The sequence below is a fragment of the Vitis vinifera genome, chromosome 5, assembly GCF_030704535.1.
Source record: "Vitis vinifera cultivar Pinot Noir 40024 chromosome 5, ASM3070453v1".
NCBI lineage: Eukaryota > Viridiplantae > Streptophyta > Magnoliopsida > Vitales > Vitaceae > Vitis > Vitis vinifera.
The window spans coordinates 13362546-13382313 of record NC_081809.1 but is presented as its reverse complement, the minus strand read 5'-3'; positions in this window follow the sequence as shown (position 1 = coordinate 13382313).

Sequence of the window (19768 nt, the reverse complement as noted above, 5' to 3'; positions counted from 1 at the left end):
AACCATTAATGGGAAGCAACTGTAACACATCGGTTGGGAGGATAACTATAGGTTAAATCCCCAATTCAAGGAAAAGATCCGGAATCTTCCCTTTCGTAGAAGGAGCCTGAACCTAGTGACCTAAAACTCTATGAAACCTTTTCTTTGTAATTAAAATTAGTTACTATTTTTGGTTAGCTTAAAACCAAACCTTTTTCAACCAAAGATTATGTTTTCTTTTAAAGCTAACTCAGAAAAGAAAAAACACCAATCCAATTCTTTAAACTAGTATCATGTGTGAAATGAAAACCCATCTCTGTGGACGATTCTAGAACCATTATGCTATGCTAGCTATGCTACCCTAATATATGGTGAATTAGGTTTATAAATTTTGTTGATAACTCCCGTCTGAGGACTGAATCAAAGGTACACCAATTGGGGACGAATCAACACTCTTCCACCAAGTGCTCAAAAGATTGACAAATGGAACACGACATAGCTTGCACTGGTGTTTCAAAAATGGCTTGCACTTCTCGTATCTTCTTCATTTCTAGCTCCTCCATTCTTCTTTCCATAGATGCAACTTTTGCTTTCATATCGATGTCTTTGTTCAAAGTATACATCCCAGCCTTAGCACTAGGAGCATTAGTTTGAGACTTCATTCTTCCCACTTCTCTAGCATTCGACTCATCCCATCCTCTTGAAACTTCAGCCACATAACTCAAGAAATCCATGGCTTCCTTCGGATTCTTACTCATGAAGTCTCCTCCGCACATCATTTCTAAGAGTTGCTTCATTGAGAAAGACATACCGTCGTAAAAATAGCTCACCAATAGCCACCATGTATCAAAGCCATGGTGAGGACAAGCATTAATAGCTTCCATGTATCTCTCCCAACACTCATAGAATTTCTCATTCTCTTTAGCTGAGAAGTTTGAAATTTGCCTTTTCAAGCCATTGGTCCTATGAGTTGGAAAAAATTCCTTGAGAAATTCAGCTTGCAAATCAGTCCAAGTTCGGATACTCCTTGGCCTTAAAGAGTTAAGCCATATCTTGGCCTTATCCTTTAAGGTGAAAGGAAATAGCTTGAGCCTCATCAAGTCGATTGAAGCTTCTTCTTGGAAAGTATTACAAACCTCCTCAAATTCCTTGATATGCGCATAGGGATTCTCACTTTCCATCCCGTGAAAAGTAGGTAGAAGTGGCACAATATGTGGTCGGATCACTAGCTGCTCTGTAGGTGGCACTATACATGACGGTGCACTCATATGAGGTGGATGCATGCGGTCCCTCATGGATCGGTATGCATTGAAATTCTCCTCCTGAGCATGTTGACTATGGTGATCTTCAGGTGTAGCTTCCATGACGTTCACACACAATTCCAACTCTGTTTCATGAGGAGTTTCAATTTTCACAAGTCTTCCCTCATTGTCTCGTATCCAATAGGGCATGCACAACTAGCAATAATTGAAACAAAAAAAAAAGAAAAAAAAAGAAGATATATAATATGTAGACAATGGACTCCAGGAAGTGCTCCAAATTTGCCTTGAAACTGCTACCCTTTTGAATTTCGCATAGTATGTGAAAATCTCGCATCACCATGCGAAATTGCTTCATGATGGATTTCTTTCTCTAATCCTCTTCCTTGCATCTCTTGATTGGCTTGGAAGCTCATTCCTAAGGGTTGCACAAAATTCTCCCTCATTCTTGGCTTGCTTTAATGATAAAAAAGTTATCAAAAACACCAAAACTAGCCAAAAATTGATAAAAAAACATTTGCAAGGGTCCTTAATGTGCCAATTGAGTTAAAAGGTATTAATTACTACTGAAAAGTGTTTAAAAGAGTTTATAACAAGCTATAAAAGAGCACTTTTTGAGTAGTAATCACTCCCCCCAATCGACATATTGTTAGTCCCTTAGCAATGAAGGAGAGAAAAACAAAAATTAAGACAGTAAAATAATTTACAAAATCATGTTGATTACTCCAAAAAATCATAAGTGGCATGATTATAAAGCATACTCTCACATGGGACATTAAAGAAACAAAACTCATCCTTCAACAAGAGTATAAAAAATCTTACTTGATCATAAGTAATAAAGAGTGGGCATTATGCAAATTTAAGTCATGATAGGATTTCCACTCTCCTAGGCTCAATCAGTACTCTTCCACAAAAATCTAAGTGTTATTTATTAGCTTCCGAATATAGTACTCTGAACTAATCTCTCCCCCCAACCTAGTTCTTTCACAGACTTTAGCAAACTGACCACTTTCAATAAGCTAAGAATGCACCTCTTTTATTTCACAATTTTTTTCTTGTAGGAGTGCAATGATAAAGGTATTATTTTCTAAAGTGTCCATGTAATGGGGGTCCATCGATGACTCCCAACCAATCAAGGTTTAGGGCATCAAGCTTTAAGGATCTTTCGACCACTAACTCCTCGGATTTTACCCCGGACTTTTGAGATTGAAATTTAATACCCAAGCACCTACAATATGTTAAACTCTACCTATTCACCCTTGTAACTAGCATTGACGTCGGTGACTCCCAACCAATAAAGGCTTAGGGCACCGAGTTTTAAAGATTTTCACCATATACCCCTCGGACCTTGCTCGAGTTTCAAAGCAAGCATAACACTTTGTTCTTTTTCTCTTTTTTTTCAAAGGCTCATTGGCCTTTTATTAGGTGTCTCAACACTATTAAAATGAGGTCAAAGGTACCAAGTCTAAATTTTCCTAAGTTCAGGAGGTGAGATAGTTTTTCATTTTATAATCGGAACCTAAAGTGCATAGTGTGTGGTAAGATTAAAGTGGAAGAAATAAGGTTGAATTCGATAGGAGTTTCAATAATTCATCAACCTCAATAAGCATAATACGACTCTACTATTCAAATAAAAAGGCAAGAATTCAATTTCTCTCATTTCATTTTGAGAATTTTTCCTTAATAACCATGTAAAGTAGAGTAAAACTTTTAAAATTAAGAAAAAATTTAAAAATTTAAAAATTAAGGAAAAATTACTAAATTAACAAGATAACTTAGCATTATTAACAACTTTCTTCCTTTACTTTCCCCCCAACCAAGATCAACATTAACCTCAATGTGGCAATAACAGTTATAAATAAAGGGAGGAAGTGGTACCTCTTGAGTGACATGGAGTCTGAGTCGTATAGGAGAAACCACATGATTCAAAAAACAAAAGATTAATGAGTAAAAGAGATAGAAAAGAGAATGGCAAGTATAAACAAAAATGATATGTATATATTACTCTGAGAAAGTACAATGAAATGATCATGTAATACATCCAATCCTAGGATATATAATATCAACTAATATACTAAGTAAATACAATATAAAGAAATGATCAAGGAGCGGGGTTCTTTGGTGGACGTGAGGGCTCTAGGGCTATCTCATGAGTGGCTTGGGGCGGGACATCAGCTGTGATGGTCTCCTTAGCTAGAGCTCTTGGCTCTGATGGCCTAGGAATATCAGTTTGAGGTAGTGCAAGACCAAGATGCTGTTGTATCTGACTAAGGATAGCAGTATGCTGGTCAAGAATAATAGAATGTTGATCCTGCTGAGCTCGGATGCCTCTCATCTTCCGGAATAGAGCGTCGTGCATGGCGTTGAGTGTCTTGAATAATAATACCATGCCACGAAACTTTGAGCCAAATATGGTGATAAAGTCCTGTGATGGAGGAGGTGCAGTTGGTGGAACAAGGGGTGTAGTTGGAGGATCAGTAGAGGCGACCTGAGGTATAGATGGTGTAGTAGGGGTGGATGGAATAGATTCTGTGGGATGCTTGTCCTGCTGTGCTGGTACTGGAGATACTAGCCTAGGTGGGGCTACTTCAGGTGTTGATTCCGTTGAATTCCTCTCTGCTAGCTATGTCCATTGGTCAAGAGTGAAATGCTCTCGACAATGGTGGCGGCGCTCGAGATGGGGCTCAATAGGGTAACCCATATGCTCCAATATATGGTAGAGTAGCCTCGAAACAGTAATGGAATCGCGTCAGCTTGCTGTAGCTTCTTCCTATGAACTTTCTCCTCGAAGTATAGGAGAGCGGCCATAATCGGATGGTGTGGCCCAAAATAGAAGCCCTCAGATATCTTAAATAATGCATCCAGGATGGGTCCTCGCATCCGCACTGAATGCTGAAGAGGGAAAATATTGGACCTCAACAATACATCTACTAGGAGCATCCCATATGGAAGCTCTTTACGTAGCAGGCATGTATCTCCAGAAGTCCCTCTTGATAGAATGCGGACCATGTTTCGCTGAGATATGGTGGACCACTGTCTGAACTGCTCTAGATCTTCTGGTTGAAATGGAATATAGAGAGCCTCAGCAATATGCCTAGCCTCTAAGATACCCTGACGCCCGTCTATGCTGAAACGAATGGCTGTGGGACTCTTGGCGCCCTGAGTAGTCTTAGACTGATAGAAATCCATTGCTACTCTAAGGTATAAAAACTCTCTGGGAGTCATCAGACGCTTGGGATGGTACCTCTGGAGCAATCCAAACGAATCCTGAAGGTCCAACTGTTGTCGCATAGCCTCCATGTCGAAGTAAAGCTCAGAGTGAAATGGCTTAGTGATTACTACTCAAAACATGCTATTTTGTAGCTTGTAATTAGCTCTTTTAAACACCATTGAGTAGTAATTATTAGCTTTTAACCCAATTAGCATGTTAGGAGCCCTTGCAATCGTTTCTAACAATTGTGTTAAGTTTTGGTGCTTTTTGATAGCTTTATGCTCACCAAAGCAATTTAAGAATGAGGGAGAGCTATTTATAGTTCAGGGCAAAGCTTTCGAAAGCTTAAATTTATGAAGAAATCAAGCTATGGAGCCTCATAATCCTTTGCCTTAGTCGTTCAAAGTATACAAGGAAGAAACAATGGAGAAGAGGAAAACAGGGGATGAAAATAGGGGACACAGCTGCAGTTTTTCATCGCACTTTTGGAGGACTTCCCGAAGTCCATTTTTTACATTCTATATACCATTTCAAAGCTCAGAAAGTCAAGAATCCAACGGTTCAAACCATGTATGATTTGGAGCTGAAATGAGAAAGATATGGCCTTCGGAAGACAACTGCATCAAGCTGAGGGACAATTTCGCACACCACTGTGCAAGGTGCGAATTCCTCAGTCCACTGTGCGAGAATTTCGCACACCTCAAATCAAGGTGCGAAATTGGAACTCCAGCGTGCGAAAATTGGATATTTTTGCCGACTCTTTTTCTTCTGATATTTTTGTGTCTAAATTTCCATTTTCTCCTTGTATTCAACCACTCATGTAATTCCTTAGATAGGAAGTATCCAAGGAAGGGTAAAATTACCTTCCTATATAAATTCTCTTGTAATCACTGAAAATGGATCTTTCGGGGAGCTTTCTCCAGGAGACCAACTTATGTAACTTTGTTATACAGAGATCTCTTTTGTTTTCTTTTTCTCTCTTCTATTTTTCTATTTCCTTGCAAGCCAAACACCCTCTGAGGATGTTTTCCCAGAGGATGAGAGGCTAAACATTTAGTTTCTTGGAGTAAAGGAAGCTAGGTGAAAAGTCCAGATTAAAACATGGAAAATTTTCGTGCATTAAATTCAGGTAGTTGGAGTCCATAAATGGTTTATAAAGCCAAGGTTTTGCCTTAAATTCCTTTGAATCACTTTGACTGGCCAATACATGGTAAGCTTAAGGTCTCTGTGGATGCTTATTGCTAGATCCATATCAGTCCATTAGTTATCATGTACGAGCCATTGGAAAGTGATTCAAGGTGATAGCCCATAGTGTCTTAAGCCATTAATGGACCTTGACTACCATCTCTAGTGACTTTTTATGGATTAAAACTTCATTGTCAAACCTATACCGGTTCGGGAAATAACTATAGGTTAAATCCCCAATGCGAGGAGAAAAATCCGGAATTTTCCACTTTGCATCTGGCACTTGAACCTAGCAACCTTCAGCTCCGGGAGAACTTCTTTCTTCCACTTTTACTTAGTTCTATGTGAGTTTAGTTTAAATCACCACTTTCAAAACAATTTTATTTTCTTTTAAACTCTAAGTTTTTGATAAAGGAAATCATTAAATTCAATTCATAATCATGAGTATATCACTGGTAGAGTGAAAACCCATCCCTGAGTTCGACCCTAGAACTGCTATACTATAGTAGCTTTGCTACGCCAGTATAAGGTCATAGGTTTTATAAATGTTTTTGATTAAAAGACCCGGCTGGGAATCCAAGCGAATCAAATGGCGCCGTTGCCGGGGATGGTGCCACAATACAGTGATACAACCTTTTAGAGGCTACTTGTGATTTTCATCACAACCAGGGTGAATTCCTTTTTCACTAATTTCATTTTCTTTCTTTTTCCTTTTGTTAATTTTATATTCATTTTCTTCCTAAGTTTAACCTTTTCTTTAGTTTCCTTTTGTTTTTACTATACAGGAATTGTAACTTGTGCATGCCCTATTGGATTAGGGACCAAGAGGGAAGATTAGTAAGGATTGAGAATCCTCAAGACACAGAGTTGGATATCTGTGTAAACATCATGGACCCTCCACCAGAGGATCAGAATTCTCAACAAGGTCAAGGGGCTAATCCCAATGCATACCTATCCATGAGGGATAGAATGCATCCCCCAAGGATGAGCGCACCCTCATGCATCCTGCCCCCTCTTGAGCAGTTGGTTATAAGACCCCATATTGTACCCCTCCTACCAACTTTCCATGGAATGGAGAGTGAGAATCCATATTCTCACATCAAGGAGTTTGAGGAGGTGTGTAATACCTTTAGAGAGGGAGGAGCTTCAATAGACTTGATGAGACTCAAGCTATTCCCTTTCACTTTGAAGGACAAGGCAAAAATATGGCTTAATTCTTTAAGGCCAAGAAGCATAAGGAATTGGGTTGATCTTCAGGCTGAGTTTTTGAAAAAAATTTTCCCCACCCATAGGACCAATGGATTGAAGAGACAAATCTCAAATTTTTCTGCTAAAGAAAATGAGAAGTTCCATGAGTGTTGGGAAAGGTATATGGAGGCCATCAATGCTTGTCCTCATCATGGTTTTGATACATGGCTCTTAGTGAGCTATTTTTATGATGGAATGTCTTCTTCCATGAAGCAAATTCTTGAAACCATGTGTGGGGGAGATTTTATGAGTAAGAATCCTGAAGAAGCCATGGACTTTTTAAGTTACGTGGCTAAGGTGTCAAGAGGATGGGATGAGCCCAACTCAAGAGAGAAAGGAAAGTTTCCCTCTCAACAAACCCAAAATCCAAAGGCTGGAATGTACATGTTGAGTGAAGACGTGGACATGAAAGCTAAAGTGGCAACATTAGCTAGGAGGTTGGAAGAACTTGAGTTGAAAAAGATACATGAAGTCAAAGCCATTTCCGATACCCAAGTCCATGTTATGCCATGCACCATTTGCCAATCATGTGATCATATGGTAGATGAGTGTCCAACCATGCCAGCTGTGAGAGAGATGTTAGGTGATCAAGTGAATGTTGTGGGGCAATTTAGGCCCAACAACAGTGCATCCTATGGTAACACCTATAATTCAAGCTGGAGAAACCACCCAAATTTCTCTTGGAAACCAAGACCACCTCCATACCAACCACAAGGCCAAATCCAAGCACCTCAACAACCATCTTCAGTGGAGCAAGCCATTGTGAACCTGAGTAAAGTCATGGGTGACTTTGTGGGTGAACAAAAGGCGATCAACTCCCAATTGCATCAAAAGATTGAAAATGTTGAGAGTTCTCAAATTAAAAGAATGGAGGGGATGCAAAATGATCTATCTCAGAAGATAGATAATATTCAGTATTCCATCTCTAGGCTTACCAATCTAAACACAGTGAATGAGAAGGGAAAGTTCCCCTCTCAACCAAGCCAAAATCCAAAGGGTGTTCATGAAGTTGAAACCCAAGATGGTGAGTCTTCAAATTTGAAAGAGGTCAAAGCTGTGATCACTTTGAGAAGTGGGAAGGAGGTTGATCAACCCTTGCCTAACTTGGGGCCTGATGAAGAACTCAGATCAAAGGGACCCTTGATTAAAGAGGGCAAAAACCAAGAAGAGCAGAGTGGGAAGAAAAGTGCATCCAAATCAAGCATTGAAGAAGAACCAAGGATAGTGATTAAGGAGGATATGATGAAGAAACATATGTCTCCCCCTTTTCCTCAAGCTTTACATGGAAAGAAAGAAATCAAGAATTCATCAGAAATTCTTGAAATGCTGAGGCAAGTGAAGGTGAATATACCTTTACTTGATATGATCAAGCAAGTCCCCACATATGCAAAGTTTCTAAAGGACTTGTGCACAGTCAAGAGAGGTTTACAGGTGACAAAGAATGCATTCCTCACTGAGCAAGTGAGTGCTATCATTCAGAGTAAGTCCCCAGTTAAGTATAAAGATCCGGGATGTCCCACCATATCAGTCAACATTGGAGGGACACATGTGGAAAAAGCTTTACTAGACTTGGGAGCAAGTGTGAATTTGCTCCCATACTCTGTGTATAAGCAACTGGGACTAGGAGGATTAAAGCCCACAACCATGACCCTCTCTTTAGCTGATAGGTCTGTCAAAATCCCAAGGGGAGTGATAGAGGATGTTCTAGTTCAAGTGGACAAATTCTACTATCCTGTGGATTTTGTGGTACTTGATACTGATTCCTCTATCAAGGAAGAAAATTATGTGCCAATCATCCTTGGGAGACCTTTCCTAGCTACCTCCAATGCTATCATTAATTGCAGGAATGGGGTGATGCAGCTCACATTTGGAAACATGACCTTGGAATTAAACATATTCCACCTATGCAAGAGGCATCTTCACCCAGAAGAAGAAGAAGGATTGGAGGAGGTGTGCTTGATCAACACTTTGGTTGAAGAGCATTGTGACAAGAATTTACAAGAGAGCTTGAATGAAAGCCTTGAAATGTTTGAAGAAGGGTTACCTGAACCCTCTGATGTGCTAGCCATTATGTCTCCTTGGAGGAGACGGGAAGAGATCTTACCACTGTTCAACCAGGAAGACTCACAAGGAGCAACTGTGGAGAACCCTCCAAAGCTAGTTTTGAAGCCATTTCCTGTTGATTTAAATGCAAACTTCATATGGGATCCGGGCAAGCTAAATCCGGATCCAATTTTTTTATGGACTTAGTCTTTCTAAAGACTAGCTAGTCCATATCTTTTTGTTTTATTTTTAAACTTGTTTTAATTTTGATTTCTTGCTTTAATTTTATTTTGGTTTGATTTAACTTAGTTTTTTTTTTTTTTATGATCTTGCTATGGGGGCTGTTTTGGGACAAAGAGTTTTGCTTTATGACTCTAAACTTCATCTCTTTCCAGGAAAGTTGAAATCCAGGTGGACGGGTCCTTTCATAATTCATGAAGTGCATCCCAACGGAGTGGTGGAAATATTCAATCCCACAGGCAATCAAACCTTCAAAGTCAATGGCCATCGTCTCAAGCCATTTATAGAGCCTTACAGTACAGACAAGGAGGAGATCAACCTCCTGGAACCACCACAACTCTGAGGGAAAGCAGGGTATCATGGGCTAAATAAGTCCATGAATTTTTTGTTATAGTTTTATAGTTATATCATTAATTTTATTTCTTTTTATTATAATTTTTCCTCAATCTTAGTTTATTTTGTCTTAATTCAAGTCAATTTTGATGATAAATTTCAGAAAAAAAATCATGAAAGGTGAGGAGAGCTCTTCAAAAGCAGAACAGGGGAGTAAAACCAAGGAAGCAGAGCACCTGATTTCAAGGTGCCAAAATTTCGCACACCTGATTTCAAGGTGCCAAAATTTCGCACACCCCAAAACCAAGGTGCGAAATCCTTGGGCCAAAGGAAGCAATTTTCGCACACCCCAATTTCAAGGTGCGAAATCTATCTCAAGGTGCGAAATCCGTTTTCAAGGTGCGAATTTCCTAAAATCCAATTTCACACACCACTGTGTAAGGTGCGAAAATTTTCGCACTGTGCGAAATCCTCTCCTGGCACACGTGTGCCAATTTCGCAAACCTCAAGCTAATTTTCGCACTGTGCGAAACAGTGTGCGAAAATTTCGCACACCACTGTGTAAGGTGCGAAAATTTCGCACACCCAATTCCAAGGTGCGAAATCTTCAATTGAAGGGGTGCCATTTTCGCACACCCAATTTCAAGGTGCGAAATTTGAAGACCAAGGTGCGAAAATTTCGCACGGTAAAATTTTAAGTTCTAAAAATTTAAAACGGACTTTTAAATTAAAATTTTACCCCCGAAATTGTGCCTAACGTCCAAAAACGACTTTTTGGTTGCCTTGGAAAATTTTAAAACATCAGAAACCCCTTAAACCTCATTCCTATATAAACCCTTGAGGTCCAGAAGCCCAAAGGACACCCCGCGCACCAGCTTAGAAATCTCTGGAATCCCGAACAGTCATCTACCTCCATTTCGGCCATGGCGAAGACCAGAGGAGGCCATTCCGCCTCCCCATCCTCACCGACACCTCGACCACATCGAGCCGCCATGGGAGCCGCAGCTTCGCCACCTGTTCAGGCCCCGGCCATTCCCCCATCTGAGGGGGAAGCTCCTTCTCAGCGTCGATACCCCACCAGGAGGCCACCCACGGACCCTGTGCCACCAGTCGATCAGGCCGCGAGCCCTGTTTCTCGGCCACCAGCGAAGAGAACCAAGTTCTCGGGTCCTGGAGAACCATCCCACGCACCTCAGCCAGAGCCACCTACAGAGGACTCTCGGATTCCTGTGGGGATTGCTCCTGAGACCGTTATCAGGCGTCCTATGATAGCCGGACCACCGATAGAGGGCAACTTGGATTGCAGAGATCGATCCTTCCACTCTGAGACCTACTTTGATATAGAGGCCCTCAGACAGCAGCCAGAGCTCCGAGATTCATTCTGACTGCTGCAGAGGTATCACATGGAGGGTCTTCTCACTCCTAGGCAATTTTATTATCCTAGAGTAGTTTTAGATTTTTATCAATCTATGACTACTCGGGGTCTCCGAAATCCTACCCTCATCCAATTTACGATAGACGGACATCAGGGTGCCATTGGAGCTCGTCACATTGCTGAGGCCCTCCGTATACCTTATGAGCTTGTTATTCAGGCAGACTTCAGGGAGTGGTCCTCATTCTCTCAGAGTGACATGGTCCGCATTTTGTCCAGGGGGACTTCTACAGCCTCGGTACTGACCAGGAGAGAGCTTCCATCTGGGATGCTCCTCATTGATGTGCTCCTGCGTGCCAACCTATTCCCCCTTCAGCATAAAGTTCAGAGGAGAGGAGCTATACTTGAGGCATTATTTAGGATTTCTGAGGGCTATTTCTTCGGCCCTCATCATTTGATTATGACTTCTCTTCTTCATTTTGAAGAGAAAGTCCATCAGAAGAAGCTGCAGAGGGCAGATGGCATCCCATTACTATTTCCGAGGCTCCTCTGCCAGATTTTAGAACACTTGGGCTATCCTGAAGAGCCCCGTCTTAAGAGGCGCCGCCATTGCAGAGAGGATTTCTCTCTCGACAAATGGCATCACTTGGTAGCCTACTTTGCACCCGAGGGAGCACCAGCTGTGCCTGCACCTCCAGAGCTACCCCGAGATGACCAGCTACCTCAGGCCCAGTAGGATGAGATTCTCACAGAGACCACACCTCCGACCCCTGCAGCACCCACCTCAGTGCACATACCCGAGGCTATACATTCTACCTCCTCTATCACTCAGGGTGCTCCACCAGTCGTACCAGCTACCCCAGCACCTCCTCCTTCATCTGAGCCCACTGTCACCGTTTCTCTTGCGAAATTCAGAGGCTTAGTGCGTTCATTGCAGACACTGAGCACTGCTCAGGATTCTATTATCCACCAGATGGCCACTATTCGTGCACACCAGGATCAGATCATTGCTACTCAGGCCCAGCATACCACGATCCTTCATCAGATCCAGCAGCATCTGAGTAGGCAGACTCCTCTTAGGCATGATAGTTCTGCACCATCCGAGCCTCTAGTGCCAGATGAGGAGAGCTTGCCAGCTGAGCAGCCTATACCAGAGGAGGAGATCAGAGCAGAGCCATCACATGACCCCACTCATATCTGATCTTTTTATGTTTTACTTTATATATTAGACTTGTAAATCCCATCTTTTGCATATGTTATAAACTGGGATTGGAAGTATTACTTGAAATCATACATTGTATATTTCTTTTCCAAGTAATATATATATATATATATATATATCCTTTTTGATTATATTTCCTTTTCTCATTACTCTTTTGTCTTTGGAACATGTGGTTTAAGGTATTCCATACCTCCTTTACACTCAGACTTTGTCTCACTCAGGAGGTACCACTTCCTCCCTTTATTTTTAATCGCTTTTGAAACATTGAGGACAATGTTCAACTTGGTTGGGGGGAGAATTGAGAAAGGAAGTTTTGTTGTTAATATTAAGTCATTTTTGTATTTTAGTTGATTTTTCCTTAAAGTTTAAAATTGCTAAAAGTTTTTTTGAATCGTTCTCTTTGGTTGTTAAAGATAATTTCTCAAAAATAAAATAGGATAAGTCGAGTTTTAACTTAATTATTTAAGTCTTAGAGTTTGTTTTATGCTTTCAAAGTTAATAATCTATTGAAGCCTCTTTGATTTTGAACTTTCTTCTTCCATTTCGAGCTTTACACACACTGTGCACATTAGATCCCGGATATAAGATGTAAAACTTTCTCACTTTCTAAGCTTAGGAAAATTTTGACTTGGTTGATTACTTAACCTCTCTTTAATAGTGTTGGGACACCTCATAAAGACCAATGAGTCTTTGAAAAAAAAAAAAAAAAGAATAAGCCTCTATTCTTTCCTTGAAACCTAAGTATGATCCGAAGGGGTGGCGAAAGCCTTTAAAACCCGATGCCCTAAACCTTGATTGGTTGGGAGTCATCGATCCTCTGCTTGCTACATAGGTGAATTGGTTAAGTTTAGTGAGTAAAAAGAATTGTGAATAAGAAGGTGCGTTCTTAACCTATTAAGAGTTGATTAATTTTGCCAATATTCAAGAAAAGCTTAGGTTGGAGGGTGAGGATAGTTGTATATACTATATCCGGAAGCTAATTTCATTAACACTTAGCTTATTATGGAAGAGTTTGATTTGAAACCTTGAGAGTAGAGATTCTTTTGATACTTAATTGCATAATCTCCACTCTTTGTACTTTTTGTTTAAGTTTAAGCTTTGACAACTCCTATTGCATTTTGAATCTTCATATCTTTAGTTCACCAGGAGAGATGTGTTTGGATATCAGTCATGCCACTCAATTATTTTTTGGAATGAATTGCATGACTTCTTTTATGTATATTATTACGTTTGCTTAGTTTTTCTCTCCTTAATTGCTAAGGGACTAGCAATATGTCGGTTGGGGGGAGTGATTACTACTCAAAACATGCTATTTTGTAGCTTGTAATTAGCTCTTTTAAACACCATTGAGTAGTAATTATTAGCTTTTAACCCAATTAGCATGTTAGGAGCCCTTGCAATCGTTTCTAACAATTGTGTTAAGTTTTGGCGCTTTTTGATAGCTTTATGCTCACCAAAGCAATTTAAGAATGAGGGAGAGCTATTTATAGTTCAGGGCAAAGCTTTCGAAAGCTTAAATTTATGAAGAAATCAAGCTATGGAGCCTCATAATCCTTTGCCTTAGTCGTTCAAAGTATACAAGGAAGAAACAATGGAGAAGAGGAAAACAGGGGATGAAAATAGGGGACACAGCTGCAGTTTTTCATCGCACTTTTGGAGGACTTCCCGAAGTCCATTTTTTACATTCTATATACCATTTCAAAGCTCAGAAAGTCAAGAATCCAACGGTTCAAACCATGTATGATTTGGAGCTGAAATGAGAAAGATATGGCCTTCGGAAGACAACTGCATCAAGCTGAGGGACAATTTCGCACACCACTGTGCAAGGTGCGAATTCCTCAGTCCACTGTGCGAGAATTTCGCACACCTCAAATCAAGGTGCGAAATTGGAACTCCAGCGTGCGAAAATTGGATATTTTTGCCGACTCTTTTTCTTCTGATATTTTTGTGTCTAAATTTCCATTTTCTCCTTGTATTCAACCACTCATGTAATTCCTTAGATAGGAAGTATCCAAGGAAGGGTAAAATTACCTTCCTATATAAATTCTCTTGTAATCACTGAAAATGGATCTTTCGGGGAGCTTTCTCCAGGAGACCAACTTATGTAACTTTGTTATACAGAGATCTCTTTTGTTTTCTTTTTCTCTCTTCTATTTTTCTATTTCCTTGCAAGCCAAACACCCTCTGAGGATGTTTTCCCAGAGGATGAGAGGCTAAACATTTAGTTTCTTGGAGTAAAGGAAGCTAGGTGAAAAGTCCAGATTAAAACATGGAAAATTTTCGTGCATTAAATTCAGGTAGTTGGAGTCCATAAATGGTTTATAAAGCCAAGGTTTTGCCTTAAATTCCTTTGAATCACTTTGACTGGCCAATACATGGTAAGCTTAAGGTCTCTGTGGATGCTTATTGCTAGATCCATATCAGTCCATTAGTTATCATGTACGAGCCATTGGAAAGTGATTCAAGGTGATAGCCCATAGTGTCTTAAGCCATTAATGGACCTTGACTACCATCTCTAGTGACTTTTTATGGATTAAAACTTCATTGTCAAACCTATACCGGTTCGGGAAATAACTATAGGTTAAATCCCCAATGCGAGGAGAAAAATCCGGAATTTTCCACTTTGCATCTGGCACTTGAACCTAGCAACCTTCAGCTCCGGGAGAACTTCTTTCTTCCACTTTTACTTAGTTCTATGTGAGTTTAGTTTAAATCACCACTTTCAAAACAATTTTATTTTCTTTTAAACTCTAAGTTTTTGATAAAGGAAATCATTAAATTCAATTCATAATCATGAGTATATCACTGGTAGAGTGAAAACCCATCCCTGAGTTCGACCCTAGAACTGCTATACTATAGTAGCTTTGCTACGCCAGTATAAGGTCATAGGTTTTATAAATGTTTTTGATTAAAAGACCCGGCTGGGAATCCAAGCGAATCACCTAGCTCTACAATCTGAATTGCCCGGAATGGGCGGCGGGGTAATCATAGGTCTCTTGATGATGACTTCAAGAGCAATGCATGAAGGTCTCTGAATATCTCCTGAGGCTTGAGAATCGGCTGGAGCCTGACCAGATGTCTCTCTAGGGCTCGAGGTCCTGGCTTTCTTTGGTGGAACGCGGTATACTGATGGCTTTGGGGCGGAGAAGTTGGTGGTCTCCATGTCGAATACCGACGCTGAGGAGGGCTAAAAGGCACCCCACCCTTAGAAGATGGCACGATCAGGGCCTGAGAGGCTTCAGATGGATCCTAAGGAGCGGAGGCACTTGGCTGAGCCTCGCGAGATGCAGACGGGTCTGTATGGCCCCATCTGGTGCGCGCCATACTTGATATAGGCAAGAGTCAAAGATTCCTTCTTTTTCTTGGCGGCCGCGGGGCGTGGAATGGCGAGGAATTTGCTTCGCAAGGCGGCAGTGAGTTTTCCACAACAGAGGATGTTGTGTGAAATAGTCAGCTGGAGGCCTTTAAATAGGGATTTTAAATGACTTTTGGTTTCCCTCCTGGCAAATAGAAGTTTGCACAAGTGACTGTTGGTGTTTCGCATGGGTTTCGCACAACTAGCAACTGATTCGAAATTTTTCGCATTAACATTTGGCGCTGCAAAAATTGCTAGTGGCTGATGTGAAAACTTTCACAGTGGGTTAGTTGACACAAAATTGGAATTACTGATGCGAAATTTTTCGCACTGAGAATTGGTGATGCGAAATTTTCGCAGCTGCGAAACCCCCTCTTGGCACATGAGGCACCATTTCGCAGCATAGTACCCCCATTTTGCAGCTACAAAATGGCTGTGAAATCTTCAATTTTCGTAGCTAAAGCCCCATTTCGCAGGGTGTTTCGCAGCTGCGAAACACCCCTTTGGCACACGAGTGCCATTTCGCAGCACAGTACCCTCATTTCGCAGCTGCGAAATGGGCTGCGAAAAGGGCCCTCCGTTGCGAAAATGCCCCTCTATTGCGAAATTCGCCCTCTTCTGCGAAAATTAAAATGACCCTTGGCATCCAATTTTTTAACGGTATAAATTCCATATTACTAATAAACCAGTCATTTGAACTCCAAACAGGTGCCAGAGAAGAGCCAAACTAGAGCAACCTTCCATCTTCTCCCTCCCATCTGACCCTAAGCCGCGCGCGCCTCCGCCCATCCCCTTCAGTCAGCCATGGCAAGAACCTGAGGAGCTAAGTCCTCGTCTCTGTCAAGCCGCAAGAGAGCCCCAAAAGAGACCCCTGTTCAAGGCTCCATGTCTGAGCCTCCGTGACCACGAGTTGTCCCACCTCTGATTGAGGACGCACCGATGAGTCCTCCTGTGAGGCGCTATCAGACAAGGTCAAGTAGCCATCCCCCAAAGAAGAAAGCCAGAGTATTAGAGCCAGAGCTAATTGACTTATCAGAGCCATCTTCAGAGCCTCCACAAGAGCCTCAGCCGTCATCAGAGCCATCCACAGAGCCAAAGCCGTCTCAGCCACCAGCTACAGATTCTCAGATTCCCTCAGGCATGACTCCTGAGGTGCTTATCAGGCGTCCCATGCTCACTCAGCCGCCCATTGAGGGTAATTTGGATTACAGGGCTAGACCATTCCACTCCAAGCTCTGCTTTGACATAGCCACTTTCAGACTTCAGCCCGAGCTCAAGGACTCCTTCCATTTGCTACAGAGGTATCATATGGAGCATTTGCTGACTCCCAGGGATTTTTTCTATCCCCGTATAGCAATGGACTTCTATCAGTCCATGACCACACACCAGGTCCGAGATCCTATTGTCATCCACTTCACCATAGACGGACGTCATGGTATTCTAGGAGCTAGACACATAGCAGAGGCATTGTGTATTCCTTACGAGCCAGCCCGTCCAGAGGATTATCGAGTCTAGACTCATCCTGCCCAAAGCGACATAATTCATATTCTGTCCAGAGGAGCATCCTCACGCCAGTATCTGTTGAGGAAGGAGCTCCTTCCTAGCATGTTTTTCATAGATGCACTCCTGCGCCATAACATCTTTCCACTTCAGCATTGGGTGCAGAGGAGAGGAGTTTTACTAGAGGCATTGTTTAGGATATCTAAGGGATTCTTCTTTGGACCTCATCATCTCATTATGGCCACTCTTCTGTACTTCGAAGAGAAGGTCCATAGGAAGAAGCTGCTCAGAGCGGATGCTATTCCACTTCTCTTCCCAAGATTGCTATGTCAGATTCTAGAGCACTTGGGCTACCCATTAGAGCCTCAGCATGACCGCAGACGCATTTGCCGAGAGATATTCACTCTCGAAAAATGGACGAATATGATAGCCTATAGTGCAGAGCCGGGAGCCCCAGCTGGAGCAGAGCATCCAGACATTCCATATCCAGAGCAGCCAAAGGAGCCACAACCGGTTGAGATACCAGTTGACATGAGAGCACCTGCCCATGCAGTGCCCTCTATAGAGCCTATACCAGAGGTTGCACCCTCTGTTCCTCCTGCCACACCACGAACTCCCCCTGTTATTCCAGCTACATCAAAGCCCTCTTCTTCATCTGAGCCTAGGATTGCCATATCCATTTCCGAGTATAGAGGTCTATGTCACACTTTACAGACATTGACCACTTTTCAGAGCATCCTTACTCAGGAGATGACAGCTCTTTGTGCTCATTAGGAGCAGATTATCGCCACTCAGACTCAGCATACTGCCATCCTGAGGCAGATTCAGCATCATCTGGGTATTCCATCAGCTCCTGAGCACCCCATTCCTATCTCCTCAGAGCCCACAGAGCCATCACAAGCCCCTCCTTTCATAGAGCAGGCTTTGCCCTCTGAGGAGCCGACTACAGGAGATGCAGAGACATCCACCTGAGCCATCATCATCCTCCCACTATCTGATCATTTACATAGTTTTCTTTATGTATTTCCTTACTATAGTAGCACTTGTAATCCCATGCTTTTAATATTTTATATATTGGGATTGGTTGTATTACTTGTTTTCTTTATATTGTACTTTCATGAAGTAATACAAATCTATCAATTTTTGAGTACTCTTAGCATTATTTTATTTTAATTCCTCTACTCATATCTCTTGTTGTTTTTGAAACATGTGGTTTCTCCTAATATACTCGAACTTCATATCACTCAGGAGGCACCACTTCCTCCCTGTAATTTCAATCGCTCATGCCACATTGAGGACAATGTTCAGCTTGGTTGGGGGGAGAGTTGAGGAAGGAAGTTTTTTGTTGTTAATACTAAGTATTTTGGTAAATTAGTTTATTTTTGTTTAATTTTAAAATTTTTTAAGTTTTTATTCCACTCTCCATGGTTATTAAGGAAAAATTCTCAAATTAAAAGAAGAGAAATTGAATCTTTGTTTTTACTTGGCTTAGAGTTTGTATGATGCTTACTAAAGTTGATGAATTGTTGAACTTCTATTGAATTCAACCGTAGTTCTTCCACTTTAAGCTATTCACACACTGTGCACAATAGGTTCCGATTATAAGATGAGAAACTATTTCCCCCTTGACTTAGGAAAATTTAGACTTGGTACCTTTGACCTCATTTAATAGTGTTGGGACACCTTATAAAAGGCCAATGAGCTTTTGAGAAAAAAAAAAAAAAGAAAGAAAGAAAAATGTTTGCTTGCCTTGAAACCCGAGCAAGGTCTTAGGGGTATATGATGAAAATCTTTAAAACCTGGTGCCCTAAGCCTTCATTGGTTGGGAGTCACCGACCTCAATGCTCGTTACAAGGATGAATAGGTGGAGTTTAACATACTGCAGGTGCTTGGGTATTAAAATTCATTCTCAAAAGTCCGAGGTAAAATCCGAGGAGTAGTGGTTGAAAGATCCTTAAAGCTTGATGCCCTAAACCTTAATTGGTTGGGAGTCATCGAGGGACCCTCATTACATGGACAATTTAGAAAAGAATACCTTTAAGCCTTGTGCTCCTACAATGAAAAAAATTGTGAAATAAAAGGGTGCGTTCTTAGCCTATTGAATTTGATCAGCTTGCTAAGTGTTGAAAAGGAACTAGGTTAGAGGGAGAGATTAGTTTAGCATACTATATTCGAAAGCTATCAAGTAACACTTAGACTTTTTTGGAAGAGTAAAGTTGGGTCCTTTGGAAGTGGAAATGATTTTAAAGCTTCAATTTGCATAATATCTTCTCTTTATGAATTGTGATGAAGTAAAGTATTTGATAACTCTTGCTGAAATTTGAGTTTTATATCTTTAATGTCCCATGTGAGAGCTTGATCATCATGCCACTTAAATTTTTTTTGAAGTGATCAGCATGATTTTGTAAAGTATATTACTGTTTAGTTTATTTTTTTCTCTCCTTTATTGCTAAGGGACTAGCAATATGTCGGTTGGGGGGAGTGATTACTACTCAAAAAGGGCTATTTGATAGCTTGTAATAAACTCTTTTAAACACTTTTGAGTAGTAGTTATTACCTTTTAACTCAATTAGCATATTAAGTACCTTTGCAATCATTTCTAATCAAATTGTGTAAGTTTTGGTGTTTTTGATAGTAATTTGATCACCAAAGCAATCCAAGATTAAGGAGAGCTATATGGAATCCATGGCAAAGCAATTGGAAGCTCATTTACATGAAGAACCTAAGCTTTGGAGCTTTATAGTCCTTTTCCATAAACAAATCATGAATGCAAGGATGAAAGAAAAGAGAGAAATCTAACATGAAGAATCCAAGAGAACAT